The 20,882-nt window shown below is 42.1% G+C and overlaps 1 long non-coding RNA gene across 3 annotated transcripts in view; it reads left to right on the forward strand.

The window, feature by feature from the left end:
• The window catches only part of LOC123571664 (uncharacterized), a 54,697-nt gene that overhangs the window by 17,390 nt on the left and 16,425 nt on the right, over positions 1-20,882 (forward strand). Inside the window, exon 2 of one of the 3 annotated variants that reach the window (XR_012430887.1) lies at positions 6,270-6,341. The exons of the other annotated variants lie outside the window; for them this stretch is intronic. This is a non-coding gene — a long non-coding RNA (uncharacterized lncRNA). The remainder of the gene's footprint in view (positions 1-6,269; positions 6,342-20,882) is intronic. 3 annotated transcript variants of the gene reach the window in all.

Here is a 20,882-nt window from a genome sequence, read left to right on the forward strand (position 1 = left end):
AAATATATGAGTTACAAATTTAGCAACTGTAACTTTTTTGCTAAGACATAATATTTGGATGCAGCTCTTATTCTGGGGCAGATCACATACTTTGATACTTGAAGAAAATGAGTCAAGAACATGTTTTACATTGGGGAAACTTGGCAGTCGCTGGTTAACTAAACTTTTGAAGCTAATCAGAATGTTGGCTTGCCTTTAGCTTTAAAAATGATTTTGTTTTAACATATGTTAGCTGAAGCAAAAAATAATACAGTAGGAGCTGTATGTCTATCAGAGTGACTGACAGATTGAAATTCTCTAGAAAAATAGATTATTTTCCCTCAAAGAGAGTAAAGTTTTGGTTTTCAAAGTCAATCAGAAAACTAACAATTTGGGCAGAAGAGGAATCAGCTTCTCTTTTTGAGACAGTATATTTCTAATGATTTCTATGGAGACTATAATAAAGACCAGGAAACAAAGCTTGATATGGACATGTTTTTAGCTAGCAGATTGAAAGGAAATAATGGCATGAAATAAAGTTTTTTTTTTGTTTTTTTTTTTAAATACTGACAGAGTTCTTATTTCTTTTATATTGTCTGGAATAAAATTGATAAATGAAAAAATTCTGTAACGGTTTGGTTCTCCAATACCAGCCACTTTTTTTTCTTTTTTTTTTTCGGTTAAACTTTGTCATAAGGCCAGGCACAGTGGCTCATGCTTGTAATCCCAGCACTTTGGGAGGTCGAGGCGGGCAGATAACAAGGTTGGGAGTTCGAGACCAGCCTGACCAACATGGTGAAAGCCTGTCTCTACTAAAAATACAAAAATTAGCCAGGTGTGGTGGCATGCACCTGTAATCCCAGCTACTCAGGAGGCTGAGGCAGGAAAATTGCTTGAATCCAGGAGGTGGAGATTGTAGTAAGCCAAGATCGCGCCACTGCACTCCAGCCTGGGTGACAGAGCAAGACTCTGTCTCAAAAAACAAAAAACAAAAAAAACAAAAAATCTTTGTCATAAACATGTTTATGTGTATTTTTTATATATACAGGAAGATGCAAGGTTTTATAGTAATCTTCTAAATACTCACTGATGTATGCATATATGGTATTAAAATTAAATTTCAATGATAAAATTTTCTGATATTCAGGTGTCAATACAAAATTTAAAACGTGATAAGCACCATAGCTTATTTTAGCAATGCTGCTTCTAGGACTAGAGAGGCAAATTACTTAAGAAGTCACTTAAGACATTGACATATGTAAACATGTTAGCATTTTTGATAAGGTAAGGGAAAACTCCTTTGCAAATCTGCCTGCCTCATAGTCTTAAATTGCTCTTTTTAAAAAAAGGTATTCATGGGCTCAAGGCAAAAATGATTTCATACGTGGAAGAAAGTTTCAAATGCAAACAGCACTTTTTTATTCCTACTCTAGGTGTGGAATCTCATCTGGATGTTCTCTGAAACACCGGGATAATTTTTGTGTCATTTCTATGACAGCCTTCCTTAAATGTCCTTGGGGATACCTTTGTGTTCTCTCTTCTCCCTGAAAGGAGTGTGCACTTTTTAAGTAATGATACTGTTGCCCCTTTTACGCAATGTTCTTGTCATGTCAAGACTCTAAGCTTTTTTTTTGTCTACACAGAATCACCTGGCTAGAAAACCCTCTTCCTCTTTTCTCCATCTGGCTAACTCCAGGCTCAATTTAGGTGTCATGAACTGCTTTTCAGGAGAGCCTTCCCTGACCACCCCTCCCTGAGAGATGCCTGGATGAGTACTCCCTCTCCGGTATCTTCATAGCACCTGGGTCTACTTTGTGCATGTTCTGCGCTTGCCTATCGTAATTCCCTTTATTTTGATAAACGTTGTATTGTTCACGGTCACATTCACAGTGCCCCAAAAAGTGCCTGGCATTAGTAACACTCAATTAATATTAGTAAAATGAATACATAAATGAAGGATCTAAAAAACAAATTCTCAGATGATAGAGGTATACCAGAGCCATCGATTTAAAAACATGAGTGAGGCCAGACGCAGTGGCTCACGCCTGTAATCCCAACACTTTGGGAGGCCGAGGCAGGTGGATCACCTGAGGTCAGCATTTCAAGACCAGCCTGGCCAATACAGTGAAACCCCGTCTCAACTAAAAATACAAAAAAAACTTGCTGGGCATGGTGTCAGTTGCCTATGATCTCGGCTACTTCAGGAGGCTGAGGCAGGAGAATTGCTTGAACCCAGGAGGCAGAGGTTGCAGTGAACTGAGATCGCGCCATTGCACTCCAGCGTGGGCGACAAGAGTGAAACTCTGTCTCAAAACAAACAAACAAACAAAAAAACCCATGTGTGAAATCTGGCCAGCGATGCCAATTGACGATCTAGCCCCCATCCATGGGAAAGGGAACGAAGACACATCAGTGGCCTGCACATTTAGCTTTGGAAACGATTTCCTTTAAATCTATCTCTCCCTTTCATCTCCATTAAAGAGACTCCCTGGATCCATAATAGACAAGAATATAAAAGCATCATTCTCTTTCTCATCCCATCCTGTTTACTCAGCAAGCCCAGCCCCTGCTTTTGCCTCAGCCCACATGTTCTCTATTAATAAGAGTTAGGAGAGGCCAACCTCACCCAGCACAGTTTCCCCCTTTCTTTTCTCCTCAGGGAGGCCTCAGCCAACTGCCACAACTCCTGAGTGAAACGCATTGCCTGCTCTTCGGACATTCTGGGGGAGGTGAAGACAAAGGTGAAGTCTCAGCCTTCAGTGTCTCTGAGACTCAAATTGCCTCAAGTGCTTTCAAACCAGCAAGCAGCTCATTTAGAATTTGGTGATAAGCCATGGCCCTCATTTGGGGAAATTTAGAGGCACATTTGAAGGAGTAAGCTCATGTACTATAACTGGACATAGGGCCAAATTCTGTCTTTGGAAAAGTCAGTGAAGCAGACACACCCTGTGCCCTCTAAGTGAATTAATGTACTGTGTTCCATTTGAGAATCATTTCTCTCTTCATCTTTAATTCCTGCCCCGAGGAGCCATCTGTACTTTGAGGGTATGTGCACAGGATCACTCACTGAGGACTGAGGACCTTCATGCTCAGCCCTCGAGATGAATAACCCTTTCATACACTGTGGGCTTCCTCTGATTTTCTGACTAAACCAGACCTTAGTGGGGCGTAGAAATCTGTAACAGCAAAAAGGTTCATACAAACGTAAAAACAAAAGGCAATGGGTGATTTTCTTGTTGTCGTGGTAGTGGGGGTTGTTTTTAACCCTAAAATGGCATATATTAATCCAAAACACAATATTATTGTCCTCAGGATCTCATGATTATCTTTGACAAAGGAAGATTAAACATTCAAACTGTTTTAGGATTTTTGGGGTTGAGGAGAAGGGATTGGATTAATTCTTTCAGTGGACGTGAAGTCCTAGAGTCTAGGAAGAATTAGTAAGGTAGATGATATATCTCCTTCTTTTCAAAGGCTAAGGCCAAATGTTTGATTTGGAAAAACAAAAAACAAAAACAAAACCTAGACTGGGCATGGTGGCTCATGCCTGAAATCCCAACACCTTGGGAGGCAGAGGCTGGACGATCACTTGAGGCCCTGAGTTCAAGAACATCCTGGGCAACATTGTGAAATCACATCTCTACAAAAGAATTACAAAATTAGCCTGGTGTAGTGGCATGCACCCATAGTCCTAGCTACTTGGGAGGCTGAGGCAAAAGGGTCATCAGCCCAGGAGTTTGAGGCTGCAGTGAGACGTACTTGGGCCCCTGCACTCCAGCCTGGGTGACAGAGAGAGAGACCCTGTATCAAAAACAAAAACAGAAACAAAAAAAAAATAAAAACAATTAAATAGGTGGTTCTGGGAAGAGGCTTCTTACAAAAAGAAGAAAAAAAATAGTTAGAACCATGCCGTCCATCAATATGATTGGCAGTCAACTATACTAATCAATGGACTTATTTACATTTAATCTCTCTTTTTTTTTTTTTTAGACGAAGTCTCACTCTAGTCCCCCAGGACCAGATCACGCAATGGCGTGATCTCGGCTCACTGCAACCTCCACCTCCCAGGTTCAAGCGATTCTCCTGCCTCAGCCTCCCGAGTAGCTGGGATTACAGGCGCCTGCCACCACGCCTGGCTAATTTTTGTATTTTTAGTAGAGACAGGGTTTCACCATATTGGTCAGGCTGGTCTCGAACTCCTGACCTCAGATGATCTGCCCGCCTCCACCTCCAGAAGTGCTGGGATTACAGATGTGAGCCACTGTGCCTGGCCTCTCTTCCTTATTTTGTATAGCCTTTTGGAGACTTTTTCCTTTAAGATTTTTCTCCGCTCGACACAGTGGCTCATGCCTGTAATCCCAGCACTTTGGGAGGCTGAGGCAGGAGCACTGCTTGAGCCCAGGAGTTTGAGACCAGTCTGGGAACAAAGTAAGATGCTGTCTCTATACAGAAAGTACAAAAATTAGCCAGGTGGCTAATTTTATTGGTTTGCACCTGTAGTTCCAGCTACTCAGAAGGCCGAGGTAGGACGATCATTTGAGTTGAGGAAGTTGAGGCTGCAGTGAGCCAAGGTCATGCCACTGCACTCCAGCCTGGGTGACAGAGTGAGACTTCATCTCTTGAAAATTTGCTTATTTATTATTTTCTTTATACAAGTTATATATACCTATTGTAAAAATAAATAAATAAATAAGAAGTATGAAGAAACATAACAAAGAGAAAAACTCCACAATGTTACTACCCAGAGACATACAGAGACCATTAACACAATGGCCTGTTTCCTCGGAGAATTTTTTTTTTTTTTTTTTTTTTAGACGGAGTCTCGCTCTGTCGCCCAGGCTGGAGCGCAGTGGCCGGATCTCAGCTCACTGCAAGCTCCGCCTCCCGGGTTCACGCCATTCTCCTGCCTCAGCCTCCCGAGTAGCTGGGACTACAGGCGCCCGCCACCTCGCCCGGCTAGTTTTTTTGTATTTTTTAGTAGAGATGGGGTTTCACCGTGTTAGCCAGGATGGTCTCCATCTCCTGACCTCGTGATCCGCCCGTCTCGGCCTCCCAAAGTGCTGGGATTACAGGCTTGAGCCACCGCGCCCGGCCCCTCGGAGAATTTTTATATTTTTTATTTTTTTTAAGACAGAATTTCACTCTGTCGCCCAGGTTGGAGTGCAGTGGCATGATTTTGGCTCACTACAACCTCTGCTTCCCAGATTCAAGCGGTTCTCCAGCCTCACCCTCTCGACTGGCTGGGACTGCAGGTGGGAGCCACCAACACCCACCTAATTTTTGTATTTCTGGAGAGACAAGACTTTGCCACGTGGGCCAGACTGGTCTCAAGCTCCTCAGTTCAAAGCAATCCACCTGCCTTGGCTTCCCAAAATGCTAGGATTACAGGCATGAGCCACTGTGCCCGGCCTAGAGAAATTTTTCAAGCCTACTTTTTTGTTTCTGCCTGCCCTGCTTAGATGCTTTTTGTTTTTCCCTTCAGTATTTTTGCTAACAAAAGAGAATCCTTGTTGTGACCCTTCTGAATGTGAATAAAACTTCCCAGCTGCTGACTGTCACGTGGCACCTCTATAGTAGGTGCATAGGAAAAGTTTGCTTATTAAATATGACTGATTATTTCCAGGGACCTAGTGAATTAATTCTTGCCTAACTGGCCCTATTCATAAGCTAAATCACATGAGATATGAAATTAAGTGCACTTTAGAAAGTCCACCACACTATGAAAATTAGTAAGTATGGCTTTAGCAGTTACTTAGCACTAAGGATGAAGAAGCTAATGTAAAGGAGGTGAAAGTTACTGAACTCACCTCTCCTTCTTGCCAGTATAGTTGTAAAGGATAAGCTCTGGAAAGCCATGGGACCCCAAACTATTCTGAAAACCAAGCTTATGCATTTGGTTTCCACATTACATGTCACCTAAACCTACTCAAAATCTTTAGTAAGGACTGAGAAAATAGCCCTTATTTTGTGTACAATAAAATTTGGGGTTCTAAATTTCTAATTCATGTCTTTTATTTAAGTTCCCACACAAAACCTCGCATCCAGTTTTTGCAGCACCTCCACTGTTTCAGCATATCCTTTTCAGATCATTCACCAGACAGCATCCTACAGCTCTCATTCATAAAGTCCAATTATAAGACAAGAAATGTCAGGAATATACACTTTGAGAGTGGGAGGCAAATAGAACAGTACATTGTGACTTTGTAAGAACAGCCATGCATTTCCTCTGGGCTTGTTTTCAGTTCCTTTGTCAGCTGATTACATGGTCTTTTATAATTTCTCATCTACAGAATGAAGCTATTTGCTTGTGGATTATTTGAAAGACACAGGCTTATGCAAAAGAAAAACGAAATCATCATGAGGTAGAATGGTATTTCTGACTAGCTTTTTTTTCTTTTCTTTTTTTCTTTTAACACAATGTGAGAACACAATTTAAAATTGTGGTTCTTTAGAGATATGAAACAAGTAAATACTCTGTTAATTCAATCTTAATGTATATGTAATGCTATATATGTATTTGTTTTTCATATAATTGCCTTATCAATAATATTATTTATTTTTACATAAAGAAGAATGCTGTCTTACATACATTTTGTTTTCAAAGCACAAAAATTTTCTAGGCACACACATTGTACTGCCTGATTCCTACTTTTCCTTTAGTTGTTCAACAGTACTTCACAGTTTAGAAAGTGGTTTCATATCCATTATGCTATTAATTCTCATAATATTCTCCCAGTGTAAAACTAGTCAAAGTACTTTGGGCGGCTGGGCGCGGTGGCTCAAGCCTGTAATCCTAGCACTTTGGGAGGCCGAGACGGGCGGATCACGAGATCAGGAGATCGAGACCATCCTGGCTAACACGGTGAAACCCCGTCTCTACTAAAAATACAAAAAATTAGCCGGGCGAGGTGGCGGGCGCCTGTAGTCCCAGCTACACGGGAGGCTGAGGCAGGAGAATGGCGTAAACCCGGGAGGCGGAGCTTGCAGTGAGCTGAGATCCGGCCACTGCACTCCAGCCCGGGCGACAGAGCCAGACTCCGTCTCAACAAAAAAAAAAAAAAAAGTACTTTGGGCTTTAAATCCTTGTCTGTGGCATTATGCTTCTATCCAGCCCCATAAGTTTCCTCTTCCCTCTGGTGTATAACCTTTACTTGCTTATCTTTAGAAACTTAGCTCCTGGTCACCTCCTCTGTGAAGCCTTTCCCCAATAAAATAAGTGACTTCCTCTCTCACTGTATCCCTTCACTGCTCTATAGATACGTTTTTAAGGAAAGGCTTTCAAAAGTCTAGTTATTTTTAAAATTCACATAGTATATTCTTTTTATTTATTTATTTTTGGGGCTGAGTCTTGCTGTGTGGCCCAGGCTAGAGGGCAGTGGTGTGATCTCGGTTGACTGCAACCTCCGCCTCCCGGGTTCAAGCGATTCTCCTGCCTCAGCCTCCCGAGCAGCTGGGACTACAGATGCGTGCCACCACACCCAGCTGATTTTTGTATTATTTGTAGAGATGATGTTTCACCATATTGGCCAGGCTGGTCTCGAACTCCTGACCTCGTGATCCACCTGCCTCCACCTCCCAAAGTGCTGGGATTACAGGTGTGAGCCACCGCACCCAGCCCAACATAGCATGTTCTTATAAAATTACTATAATAATCTCTTAGACTTGTGAGTCAATAATCACTCGAAAATAAAAAGTTAAAAACAAACACGTATGTCAAACAAATATGTCAGCATATACAGATCTTCCAGATCACTTTAAAATACCATATATAAATAGTATTTCACACTATGAGTGTTGTATACCCACATTGTTCAGTAGAAGTTTGTGTGATAATGGAAATGTTCCATATCTGTTCTTTCCACTGTGGTCATCACCAGCCTCAGGTGGCACTTGAAATGTGGATAGTACAAATGAAGAACTAAATTTTTAATTTTATTTAATTTAAATTTAAATAGTCAAATGTGGCGTGGCTTGTGGTTACCATGTTGTACAGCAGATTTATACTTTAATCTATTGACAGTAATTTAGATTGTTTCCAATCCCCTCCCGGCTCCACACAGTACAAGCAAACTAAGTGTTATCTAGTAAAGTAAACCATGAGAACAAAAATGAATTGTTTATCCCTTCTTATACATATTAACTCTCTAGAAGCCTGTGTTCATTCTAATGCTGCCCCCTTTGAAGTTCTACATGAACTTACTGAATCAAGTAGGTAAAAGGACACTTATAGTAAAGGTATTTCCTATATGAAAGAATGATTTTAAATGTGCAGCAAATAAAAATATTTTTCAAAAAAAGAAAAGATGCAAAAAAAGATTTTTTTTGAGACAGAGTCTCACTCTATCACCAAGGCTGAAGTACAGTGGCACGATCTCAGCTCACTGCAACCTCCACCTCAAGCGGTTCAAGTGATTCTTCTGCCTCGCCTCCTGAGTAGCTGGGATTACAGACGCGCACAATCACACCTGGCTAATTTTTGTATTTTTAGTAGAGATGAAGTTTTGCCATGTTGACCAGGCTGGTCTCTAACTCCTGACCTCAAGTGATCTGCTCGCCTCGGCCTCCCAAAGTGTTGGGATTATAGGAAAAAATATTTAATGCCAGCATTGATTATAGCAGTAAAACATTGGAATCAATTGAATATCTAACCATGGGGAGTTGGTTCTAGTATTATATTTTATTATTTTTTTTGAGATAAGGTCTCACTCTGTTCCCCAGGCTGCAGTGCAATGGCGCAATGACAGCATACTGCAGCCTCGACCTCCCCAGGTTCAGGTGATCCTCCCACCTCAGTCTCCCAAGTATCTGGGATCACAGGCACACACCACCATACTTGGCTATTTTTTTTTTTTTTTTTTTTTTGTCTATTTTGTAAAGACAAGGTGTTTTCATATTGCACAGGCTGGTCCAATATTTCATGAGCCTCCATATAATGGAGAGCAATACTGTCATTGGAAATGACAATGATTGTAGTTTATTAACATGAAAACAAGTCTATCATATATTTTCAAGTGAAAAAAACACAGAACAGTCTGGGTGCAGTGGCTCATGCCTGTAATCCCAGCACTTTGGGAGGCTGAGGCAGGAGAATCACTTGAGGTCAGGAGTTTGGGACCAGCCTGGCCAACATGGTGAAACCCCATGTCCACTAAAAATATAAAAATCAGTCAGGCACGGTGGCGTGCCTGTAGTCCCAGCAGCTAGGTGGGAGGCTGAGGCAGGAGAATGACTTGAACCTGGGAGGCGGAGGTTGCAGTGAGCCGAGATTGCGCCACTGCACTCCAGCCTGGGTGACAGAGCAAGCCTCTGTTTAAAAAAATAATAATAATAATAATAATTCTATCACGAAGACAGATGCACACAAATGTTCATTACAGCCCTATTCACAATAACAAATACATGGAATCTACCTAAATGCCTATCAGTGGCAAATTGGAGAAAGAAAATGTGGTATATATACACCATGGAAAACTATGCAGCCTTAAAAAACAAGATTATATCTTTTGAGGGAATGTGGATGGAGCTGGAGGCTATTAGCCTCAGGAAACTAACACAGGAACCGAAAACCAAACACCTCATGTTCTCACTTTAAGTGGGAGCTAAATGAAAGAACTTATGAACACAGGCGGATGGATCACTTGAGGTCAGGAGTTCGAGACCCTCCTGGACAACATGGTGAAACCCATCTCTATTAAAAATCCAAAAACTAGCTGAGTGAGGTGGTGGGTGCCTGTAATCCCAGGAGGCTGAGGGAGGAGAACCATTTGAACCCGGGAGTTAGAGATTGCAGTGAGCTGAGATTGTGCCATTGCACGCCGGCCTGGGCAACAGAACAAGACTTGGTCTCAAAAAAAGAGAACTTAAGACACTGGGGTCTACCTGAGTAGGGAGGGAGGGAGGGAGGGAGGGAGGAGAGGAGCAGAAAGGATAACTATTGAGTACTGGATTTTTTTTTTTTTTTTTTTTTTTTTGAGACGGAGTCTCGCTCTGTCGCCTGGGCTGGAGTGCAGTGGCCGGATCTCAGCTCACTGCAAGCTCCGCCTCCCGGGTTTACGCCATTCTCCTGCCTCAGCCTCCCAAGTAACTGGGACTACAGGCACCCGCCATCTTGCCCGGCTAGTTTTTGTATTTTTTAGTAGAGACGGGGTTTCACCGTGTTCGCCAGGATGGTCTCGATCTTCTGACCTCGTGATCCACCCGTCTCGGCCTCCCAAAGTGCTGGGATTACAGGCTTGAGCCACCGCGCCCGGCCTGAGTACTGGATTTAATACCTGGGCGATGAAATAATATGTACAACAAACCCTGAGACATGTGTTTACCAGTATAACAAACCTTCATATGTACCCCCAAACTAAAAACAGAAGTTAAAAAAATGAAAAGAGGCCGGGCGCGGTGGCTCAAGCCTGTAATCCCAGGACTTTGGGAGGCCGAGACGGGCGGATCACGAGGTCAGGAGATCGAGACCATCCTGGCTAACATGGTGAAACCCTGTCTCTACTGAAAAATAAAAAAATAAAAAAAACTAGCCGGGCGAGGTGGCGGGCGCCTGTAGTCCCAGCTACACGGGAGGCTGAGGCAGGAGAATGGTGTAAACCTGGAAGGCGGAGCTTGCAGTGAGCTGAGATCCGGCCACTGCACTCCAGCCCAGGCGACAGAGCAAGACTCCGTCTCAAAAAAAAAGAAAGAAAAGAAAGTTACTTAATAATATGCATAATATGGACCTTTTTTCATAAACACATATGTGCATATATAAATTTTTGTTTAGTGGTGAGTCAGTATACCTGGTTGAGAGCATAAACCTTTGAGTCAGACCAATCTGGGTTCGAATCTAGGTCCTGCCACATATCATCTATGTGATTTTGGATATATCTCTAACCTTTCTGAATTTTGGTTTCCTCATTGCTAAAACTGGATGATAAATTTTCATCTGGGGATTGATGTTTAAGTAATGTATGTAAAACAATTGGTGCATATGTAGTGTTTAATTATTGGTAGTTGTTTTTCTAAGACTAGTATGAATGGGCATGGAAAGAAGTATGATATTTACCAGTCTGTTGAAAGTGATTGTCTCTGGGTTGTAAAGTCATGGTTGAATTTGTGTTATTGTTTAATTAAATGGATCAATGACTTCTTAAATATGAAAAAAATCCATAAAAATTATGTGAATATAAAACGAAAAAAGTGAGCAAACTCTGTATGTACTAATGTAGAAATATGCCAAGATACTACATTGCAGAGCAGTATAGTTAATGTGATCCTATTTGTGTTCAACAATCTTTTTTTGGTAAAGAAATATAAGGTTACCTTTGAGAAGTAACTCTGGATGATCTAACAAAGGGCACAAAAAAAAATCTTTTTTCATTCATGCTTTTTGATACTAAGTTTTTACTGTGATTTTCTTGTATTTAATTTTTTTTTAAATTATTATTAAGTAAGTCCTGTAAGACTTGGAAAGAGAAAGAAAAACAAATTGCCTTTCATTTACTTCTACCTTTGCCCAATATGAAGAAATATTGTTTTCAAAGGCATAAGGAGGATTCTGAAATTTCTTCAATATCGGCAACTTTCTAATTCAATTGAAGACTGTGACAATTCTGTCACTATACCATAGTGTTTCTGTAATTTCTTATTTTCTCTACTAAAATACTATCAATATTTATTGAACATTTATTAAGATAAAAGCAAGCAAGATGAGTAAGAATAATTTTATTAGAAAAGAGAGTTAATCTTTCACCATTTTCTTATATTGAACAGCACTACAGAAAAATAAATATGGCACTCCACTCATGACTCTTTGGCCTCGTGTCATAATTGTCTACTTTTTTTTCTCAATGTAACATTTTATACAAGCTCAAAGAACTTTAAAACACCATTTTTACTTAATACAGGAATAATAGTTGCTCATTATAAAAAAGAAAAGAAAAAAAGAAAAAAGAGGCTGGGCACAGTGGCTCAGGCCTGTAATCCCAGAACTTTGGGAGGCCGAGGCAGGAGGATCACCTGAGGTCGGGAGTTCGAGACCAGCTTGACCAACATGGAGAAATGCCGTCTCCACCAAAAATACAAAATTAGCCTGGCATAGTGGCACATGCCTGTAATCCCAGCTACTCAGGAGGCTGAGGCAGGATAATTGCTTGAACCCGGGAGGCAGAGGTTGTGGTGAGCCGAGATCGCACCATTGCACTCTAGCCTGGGCAACAAGAGCGAAATTCTGTCTAAAAAAAAAAAAAAAAAAGAAAGAAAAAAGAAAACGTCTATAAGACCACCCCAGTGAAAATCACTGTTAAGGTATTGGTGTGAAATCACATCAGTATTTTTATGTGTATACTATATTCTTTTTTTTTTGAGATGGAGTTTTGCTCTCGTTGCCCAGGCTAGATTGCAGTGGCACAATTTCGGCTCACTGCAACCTCTGCCTTCCAGTTTCAAGAGATTCTCCTGCCTCAGCCTCCCAAGTAGCTGGGATTACAGGCACCCGCCCCCACGCCCAGCTAATTTTTTTGTATTTTTAGTAGAGACGGGGTTTCACCATGTTGGTCAGGCTGGTCTCGAACTGCTGACCTTGTGATCTGCCCGCCTCAGCCTCCTAAAGTACTGGGATTACAGGCATGAGCCACCATGCCCGACTACTATATTCTTTTATGCATCATCTTTTTGTATAGTTTTACATTTTATGAACTGACTAGGAGTTACATAACAAATCAATTACTGTTAAACATATAGATTGTTTCCAACTTTTTGTTATTATAAACACATTGGGGGCCAGGTGTGGTGGCTCGTGTCTGTAATTCCAGCACTTTGGAAGGCCGAAGCGGGTGGATCACCTGAGGTCTGGAGTTCGAGACCAGCTGACCAACATGGTGAAACCTCATCTCTACTAAAAATACAAAAAATTAAGGCCGGGCGCGGTGGCTCAAGCCTGTAATCCCAGCACTTTGGGAGGCCGAGGCGGGTGGATCACAAGGTCAGGAGATTGAGACCACAGTGAAACCCCGTCTCTACTAAAAATACAAAAAATTAGCCGGGCGCGGTGGCGGGCGCCTGTAGTCCCAGCTACTCAGGAGGCTGAGGCAGGAGAATGGCGTGAACCCAGGAGGCGGAGCTTGCAGTGAGCCGAGATCGCGCCACTGCACTCCAGCCTGGGCAACAGCGTGAGACTCCGTCTCAAAAAAAAAAAAAAAAAAAAAAAAAAAAAAAAAAAATACAAAAAATTAGCCGAGTGTCGTGGTGCATTCCTGTAATCCCAGCCACTCGGGAGGCTGAGGTAGGAGAATCACTTGAACCCAGGAGGTGGAGGTTGCAATGAACCTAGATCGCGCCATTGCACTCCAGCCTGGACAAAAAGAGTAAAAATCTGTCTCCAAACAAACAAACAAACAAATACATTGTGGTAAAGATCCTTACAGCTGGATATTTGCTCATCACTATGACTATATCCTTGACATAAATTCCTAGAAGTGCAAATGCTGAGTCAAAGTACAAACAAGAATTTAGGATTTTGATGTATTTCAATAATTGTTGAAAAGAATCAGTAAATGATCACAAGCTTATAGTAAAGAGGAAGCCTCTGGGGAGGAAGTATCTGCAGTTCAGGCTCAGTAGTTGAGTTGGTGGATGGGATAACTAGGGAAGTTCTTAAGACATTTTTGCGTCAGGAGAGTAAAGAGGGTGGAAGAATCTTCACACTCTTATGAATACAGTGCCCTGACTTGCAAAGAAAGGAGAGCTAACCGTCTTATTACAACCAGTTCCTGGTTCTGCTCTACAGGGTATCATATAAAATATTTAAAACCGCCGGGCGCGGTGGCTCAAGCCTGTAATCCCAGCACTTTGGGAGGCCGAGACGGGTGGATCACAACGTCAGGAGATCGAGACCATCCTGCCTCACACGGTGAAACCCCGTCTCTACTAAAAAATACAAAAAACTAGCCGGGCGAGGTGGCGGGCGCCTGTAGTCCCAGCTACTCGGCAAGCTGAGGCAGGAGAATGGCTTGAACCCGGGAGGCAGAGCTTGCAGTGAGCTGAGATCCGGCCACTGCACTCCAGCCTGGGCGACAGAGCAAGACTCCGTCTCAAAAAAAAAAAAAAAAAAAAAAAAATTTAAAACCAGAAAAAGAGCAAGCCTTCTTTCAGTCTTTCTCCTACAGTTGTGACTATTTGGAATCTACTCATCTTCCAAGCAGTAATATAAATCTTAGCTTCTTCATAAAATATTTTTTGACCCTCAAGGATTTGGGGGGGTCCTCTTTCTCTTTATGCATAGCAGTTCTTGCCTTCATTTTCACATTCAGACATTCAATAATCCCTTTTGATTGGTCTATTTCTTCTTGCTATTACACACACACAAAAATCATTTTTGAAACTACTATGTGCCAGGCACTATGCATTTTTATTGCATGAATCTTCACAAATGTCATGTGAGGTTGTTATTATGATTCTCATTTTGCAGATGGGGTACCAGAGTTGGAGTAGATTAAATAACTTGCCACTGTGGTACAAGGAAGAGGCTAACCTAGATGAAAAATGAGGTCTTTTGACCGCGCACGGTGGCTCATGCCTATAATCCCAGCACTTTGGGAAGCCAAGACAGGCAGATCATTTGAGGTCAGGAGTTCAAGACTAGCCTGGCCAGCATGGTGAAACCCTGTCTCTACTAAAAATACAAAAATTAACCGAGCGTGATGGTAGGTGCCTATAAGCCCAGCTACTTGGGAGGCTGGGGCATGAGAATCCCTTGAACCCAGGAGGCGGAGGTTGCAGTGAGCTGAGATCACGTCACTGCACTCCAGCCTGGGTGATATAGCAAAACTCAGTCTCAAAAACAAACAAAACAACAACAATAAGAAAATCCAAAAATGAGGACTTTCTTATTAGAAATCACTCACCCCCACTTCGTTTTAAATCTATTTTTCCTAAAAGAGAGGGAAGGGCAAAATGGGAAGAATGTACAAAGGTGGAGGGAAAATGGAAAAGTGAGAAAGATGAAATAATATAATTTAGGGGATTGCTGGGAAGGGTTCAGTGTTTTTGGCAGAGAGGGTCCCAGATAAAGTGGTAGGAGATGCAGTCGGGAAGGAAGGTGGGGACTGGAGTCTTAATGAATGCAGGAGTACATAGAAGAGCACTTGAAATACAGTGAAATTCAATAAAGGGAGTTAATCTTATAACATGTTGAAGGTTTATTTATTTATTTAAGACAAGGGGTCTTGCTGTGTTGCCCAGGTTGTTCTTTAACTCCTGGCTTCAAGTGATCCTCCTGCCTCAGCCTCCCAAAGTACTGGGATTACAGGTGTGAGTCACTGACTGGCCATGTTGAAGATTTAAAGTACCTCTGTTTATTGCCTTCCTAGCTATACTGTGAGCCTTGTGAGGTCAGGGGTTGTTCTCCATCAGGTTCATCTTTATATCCCTAGGGGCCAGCAAAATGCCCGGCATATGATAATGCTAAATACATCTCTGCTGAATAAATGAATTAATTCATAAGCATTCTCTCAGGAGGTAGCATCTACAAAAAACAAAACAAAACAAAAAACAAACAAGCAAACAAACAAAAAACCCAAGAATCCGATTTTAGAATCAGAGGACCTTGTTTCAAAACTTTTCCCTCCAGCTTACAGATGCGTGACTAAGTTACATAACCTCTTTGAATAGTTTACTCATATGATGCTAATACTCACCTTCATGTATTATTTTGAGAACTAAATGAGATCATACTTTTGAATTGCTTAGCACATTACCTGACAAATTATAGACATTCAACAAATGTGAGTTTCTTATTGCCTCCTTCCCACTATCTAGTATTAAAATATGCATTAGGAGAGTTTATGTCCAGATTGTAAGGGATAGCCTTCATTTCTAATATTCAGTCCTACTGTCAGACCATGGTTTTAAATGTAATATTTTTAAAAGATGACTACTAAGGCCAGGCATGGTGACTTACGCCTGTAATCCTAGCACTTTGGGAGGCAGGAGCATCGCTTGAGCTCAGGAGTTTGAGACCAGACATGGTTTTTTAAACCATGTCTCAAACTCAGGAGTCTCAGACAACATGGCAAAATCCCATCTCTGTGAAAAACTAAAAAAAAGAAAAATTAGCTGGGTGTGGTGGCTCATGCTGGTAGTCCCAGCTACTTGTGGGGCTGGGGTGGGAGGATCGCCTGAGTCTGTGAGATCAAGGCTGCGGTGAGCTGAGATCACACCACTGCACTTCACCCTGGGTGACAAAGTGATACCCTGCCCCAAAATAAATAAATAAATAAATAAATAAACAAACAATTAAAATTATAAGGATGACCACTGTTTAAAGCATCTATTATAAAGTGCCACATATTGGTACTCAATAAAAAGATGCTGAATAAGTGAATGAATTGAATCAGGTTGAATACTCAGAATTTTATCAGATTATCTATAGTTTTCTACGGATCCAAGATATGTAAACACTTCATTATTAGTTGATTGGGTTATTATTTAGTTGGTCTGAGATATCCATCAACATTTCTAAATTCCTTTTGTTTGGTTCTGTCAGCACTAAACAAGCTTGTAATGACAAATTCAATTTCTTCGTTTTCTTGCTTTTAGAATAAGAGGGTGCTGGAATCAGGGAAAATGAATAATGTCCATTTTAAAATAGTTTGCTGTCATCTGGCTTAAATATTAGATTTTTTTTTTTTTTTTTTTTTTTTTTGAGATGGAGTCTTGCCCTATTACCTAGTGGCACAATCTTGGCTCACTGCAACCTCCGCCTCCTGGGTTCAAGTGATTCCTCTGCCTCAGCCTCTCGAATAGCTGGGATTAGAGGCACCTGCCACTATGCCTGGCTAATTTTTGTATTTTTAGTAGAGATGGGGTTTTGCCATGTTGGCCAGGCTGGTCTTGAACCCCTGACCTCAGGTGATCCACCTGCCTTGGCCTCCCAAAGTGCTGTGATTATAGATGTGAGCCATTGTACCCGGCCTAGATTTTTTTTTAAAAAAAAACAATTTCATTGAAATAAAATTTACATACCATGCAATTCACCCATTTTAATTATACATTTCAATGGTCTTCATTATAATGACAGAGTTGGACAATTATCACCACAGTCTAATTTTAGAACTTTTCCTCATCTCCAAAAGAAACTCCGTGCCCATTAGTTGTCACTCTATCCCCCTCTAGCCTCCCCAGGCCCAGGGAAACACCAATCTACTCTCTGTCTGTATAGATTTGCCTATTCTGGATATCTCATGTAATTGAAAATTTACAGTATATTGTTTTTTGTGACTGATTTCTTTCACTGAGCATAATGTTTTCAAAGTTCATTCATGCAGTAGTATTTTTGGCTCTTAGAAATAATACTACAATGAATAATACTGCCATGAACATTCATTTGCATGTTTTTAATGGATGTATGTTTTGTTTTTTCTTTTTTTCTTTTTTGTTTTTTTGAGTGCAGTGATGCAATCTTGGCTCACTGCAACCTCCACCTCCTGGGCTCAGGTAATTCTCCTACCTCAGCCTCCTGAGTAGCTGGGACTACAGGCATGTGCCACCATGCCCAGCTAATTTTTGTAGAGACAGGGTCTCACCATGTTGCCCAGGCTTGTCTCGAACTCCTGGACTCAAGTGATCCACCCGCCTTGGCCTCCCAAAGTGCTGGATTACACGCAGGAACTACCATGCCTGACCCAGATGTATGTTTTCATTTATCTTGGGTATGTATCTAGTCCCCTTCTAAGCTGATCTTACAGCAACATTTGAGTTTACTAGTCATTCCTTCACACTTGAAATATGCTCTTACCTTGATTTTTATGATGCTACATCTAGTATTCTTCCTTCTTACTTAAGAGTTCCTTTTCAATGTCCTTCGTGAGTCCCTTCTCCTGTACCTGGCCATTAAATGTTGGCATTCTTCAAATCTTTGTGATAGACTCTTTTCTCTTCTCTCTCTCTTCTGAAGAGGCAGAGTATCACTCTATAGTGGCCATTCACAAGTGTGATCATTGCATACTGCAACCTTAAACTCCTGGGCTCAAGTGGTCCCGCTGGGACTACAGGTGTGTGCCACCATGCCTGGTTCTCTTTTCTCATTCAGTAATCTCTCTTTTCTCTTCTCATTCTGAAAGCTTACCTAGGTGACCATATCCCTTCCATGGCCACGGTTACCATGTCTGTGTCAACGGCTGCCAAATCTCCAGTTTAGATCTCTCTTCTGAATTCAGACCTACATATCTAAATGTCTACTTGATATCTTTACTTGCATATCTTAGTCTTTTATGTCCAACCTAAACTCAATCTTCCCCCTTCAATCTGATCCTCTTTCCATGTTTTTTTTCTTTTCTTTTCTTTTCCTTTTTTTCTTTTTTTGAGACAGATTCTCCCTCTGTCACCCAGGCTGGAATGCAGTGGTGCAATCTCGGCTCACTGCAACCTCTGCCTCCCAGGTTCAAGCGATTCTCCTGCCTCAGTCTCCTGAGGAGCCGGGATTACAGGTACACACCACCATGCCTGGCTAATTTTTGTATTTTTTGTACAGATGGGATTTCACCATGTTGGCTAGGCTGATCTTGAACTCCTGACCTCTTGATCCACCCACCTTAGCCTTCCATGTTTTTTTCCTTAGGAAACACAGATTGCTGAATCCCAAGTGCAGAATTATGGAATTCTAGGAGGCATTCCAACCCCCTTTCTTTACTGACCTATAGTATATACTATCTATTTCATGTACTTGAATCTATCCACTTTTCTCCATCTCCATTGCCTTTGCCTTAGGATGAGCTACTGTCATCTTTATCTCAATATCTGCAACAGCCTCCTGACTGGCATCCCCATATCCCCACTCACTCCTTTCAATAAACTTCCATATATCAGCCTGAGTGATATTTTTATAAGATATAATATGTCAGCCCCTTCCCCACATTTCCAATCTGCCAATGGCTTCTCATTGTTTTTTTTTTTTTTTTTGAGACGGAGTCTCCTCTGTCGCCCAGGCTGGAGTGCAGTGGCCGGATCTCAGCTCACTGCAAGCTCCGCCTCCCGGGTTCCGGCCATTCTCCTGCCTCAGCCTCCCGAGTAGCTGGGACTACAGGCGCCCGCCACCTCGCCCGGCTAGTTTTTTGTATTTTTTTGGTAGAGACGGGGTTTCACCGTATTAGCCAGGATGGTCTTGATCTCCTGATCTCGTGATCCGCCCGTCTCGGCCTCCCAAAGTGCTGGGATTACAGGCTTGAGCCACCGCGCCCGGCCTTCTCATTGTTTTTAAACTAACGTTCCAGGCTGGGTGCGGTGGCTCACGCTTGTAATCCCAGCACTTTGAGAGGCCGAGGCAGGTGGATCACTTGAGCTAAAGAGTTCAAGACCAGCCTGACCAATATGGTGAAACCCCGTCTCTACTAAAAATACAAAGATTAGCTGGGTGTGGTGGCAGGTGACTATAATCCCAGCTACTTGGGTGGCTGAGGTAGGATAATCACTTGAACCCGGGAGACGGAGGTTGCAGTGAACTGAGATGGTGCCACTGCACTCCAGCTTGGGCAACAGAGCAAGACTCCATCTCAAATAAATAAATAAATAAATAAACAAGCTAATGCTCCAAACTCTATAGTCCTCAGCAAGTTTTAGCTCCAATGACTGCCCCAGTCTAGTCTTATATTATTTTACCCCCGTTCTCTGTTCCATTCATACCATCATTCTCTCATTTCTTCAAAAAAGCTACTTCAAGGTCTTTGCATGTGTTCTTCCCTTTTCCTAGACACCATCACTCCCCTACCAAACTTGGTTAATTCTCCCATCCAAGTACTAACCAGGCCCGACCCTGCTTAGCTTCCGAGATCAGACGAGATCGGGCGCGTTCAGGGTGGTATGGCCGTAGACAAACTTGGTTAATTCTAATGTACCCTTCCTATTTGAATTCAAACACTTTCTTAGAGAAGTCTTTTCTGAACATCATCTCCTGCTTCCTTCTCAACCCCCTAGGTTAGGTTCCTCTCTTTCATTCTTTCTTTTTTCTTTTCTTTCTTTCTTTTTTTTTTTTAAACAGAGTTTCACTCTTGTTGCCCAGACTGGAGTGCAGTGGTATGATCCCAGCTCACTGCAACCCCCGCCTCCAGTGTTCTATCAATTCTCTTGCCTCAGCCTCCTGAGTAGCTGAGATTACAGGCACGCACCATGACACCGGGCTGATTTTTGTATTTTTAGCAAAGACGGGGTTTCGCCAAGTTGATCAGGCTGGTCTTGAACTTCTGACCTTGTGATACGCCTGCCTTGGCCTCCCAAAGGGCTGGGATTACAGGCGTGAGCCATCACGCCCAGCCAGACTGCTGGTTTTTAAATTCCACCCTTTCTTCAGGAAGAATTTCTCCATTATTTATTTATTTATTTATTTTATTCATTTCTTTAGTGACGGCGTCTCACTCTGTCATCCAGGCTGCAGTGCAGTGGTGTGATCTTGGCTCACGTAACCCTTGCCTCCCAGGTTCAAGCGATTCTCCTGCCTCAGCCTCCCAAGTAGCTGGGATTATAGGCACCTGCCACCAAGTCCAGCTCCGTTTTTTATATTTTTAGTAGAGATGGGGTTTCACCATATTGGCCAGGCTGATCTTGAACTCCTGGCCTCAGGTGATCCACCCTCCTCAGCCTCCCAAAGAGCTGGGATTATAGGCGTGAGCCACCTCTCCTGGCCTATTTATTTATTTATTTATTGGAGATGGATTATTGCTCTGTTGCCTAGGCTGGAGTGCAGTGGCATGATCTCGGCTCACTGTAACCTCCACCTCCTGGGTTCAAGTGATTCTCGTGCCTTAGCCTCCTGAGTAGCTAGGATTATAGGTGTGTGCCACCACACCGGCTAATTTTTGTATTTTTCAGTAGAAATAGGGTTTCACCATGTTGGCCAGGCTGGTCTTGAGCTTCTGGCCCCAAGTGACCAG

The sequence above is a fragment of the Macaca fascicularis genome, chromosome 2, assembly GCF_037993035.2.
Source record: "Macaca fascicularis isolate 582-1 chromosome 2, T2T-MFA8v1.1".
Lineage (NCBI taxonomy): Eukaryota > Metazoa > Chordata > Mammalia > Primates > Cercopithecidae > Macaca > Macaca fascicularis.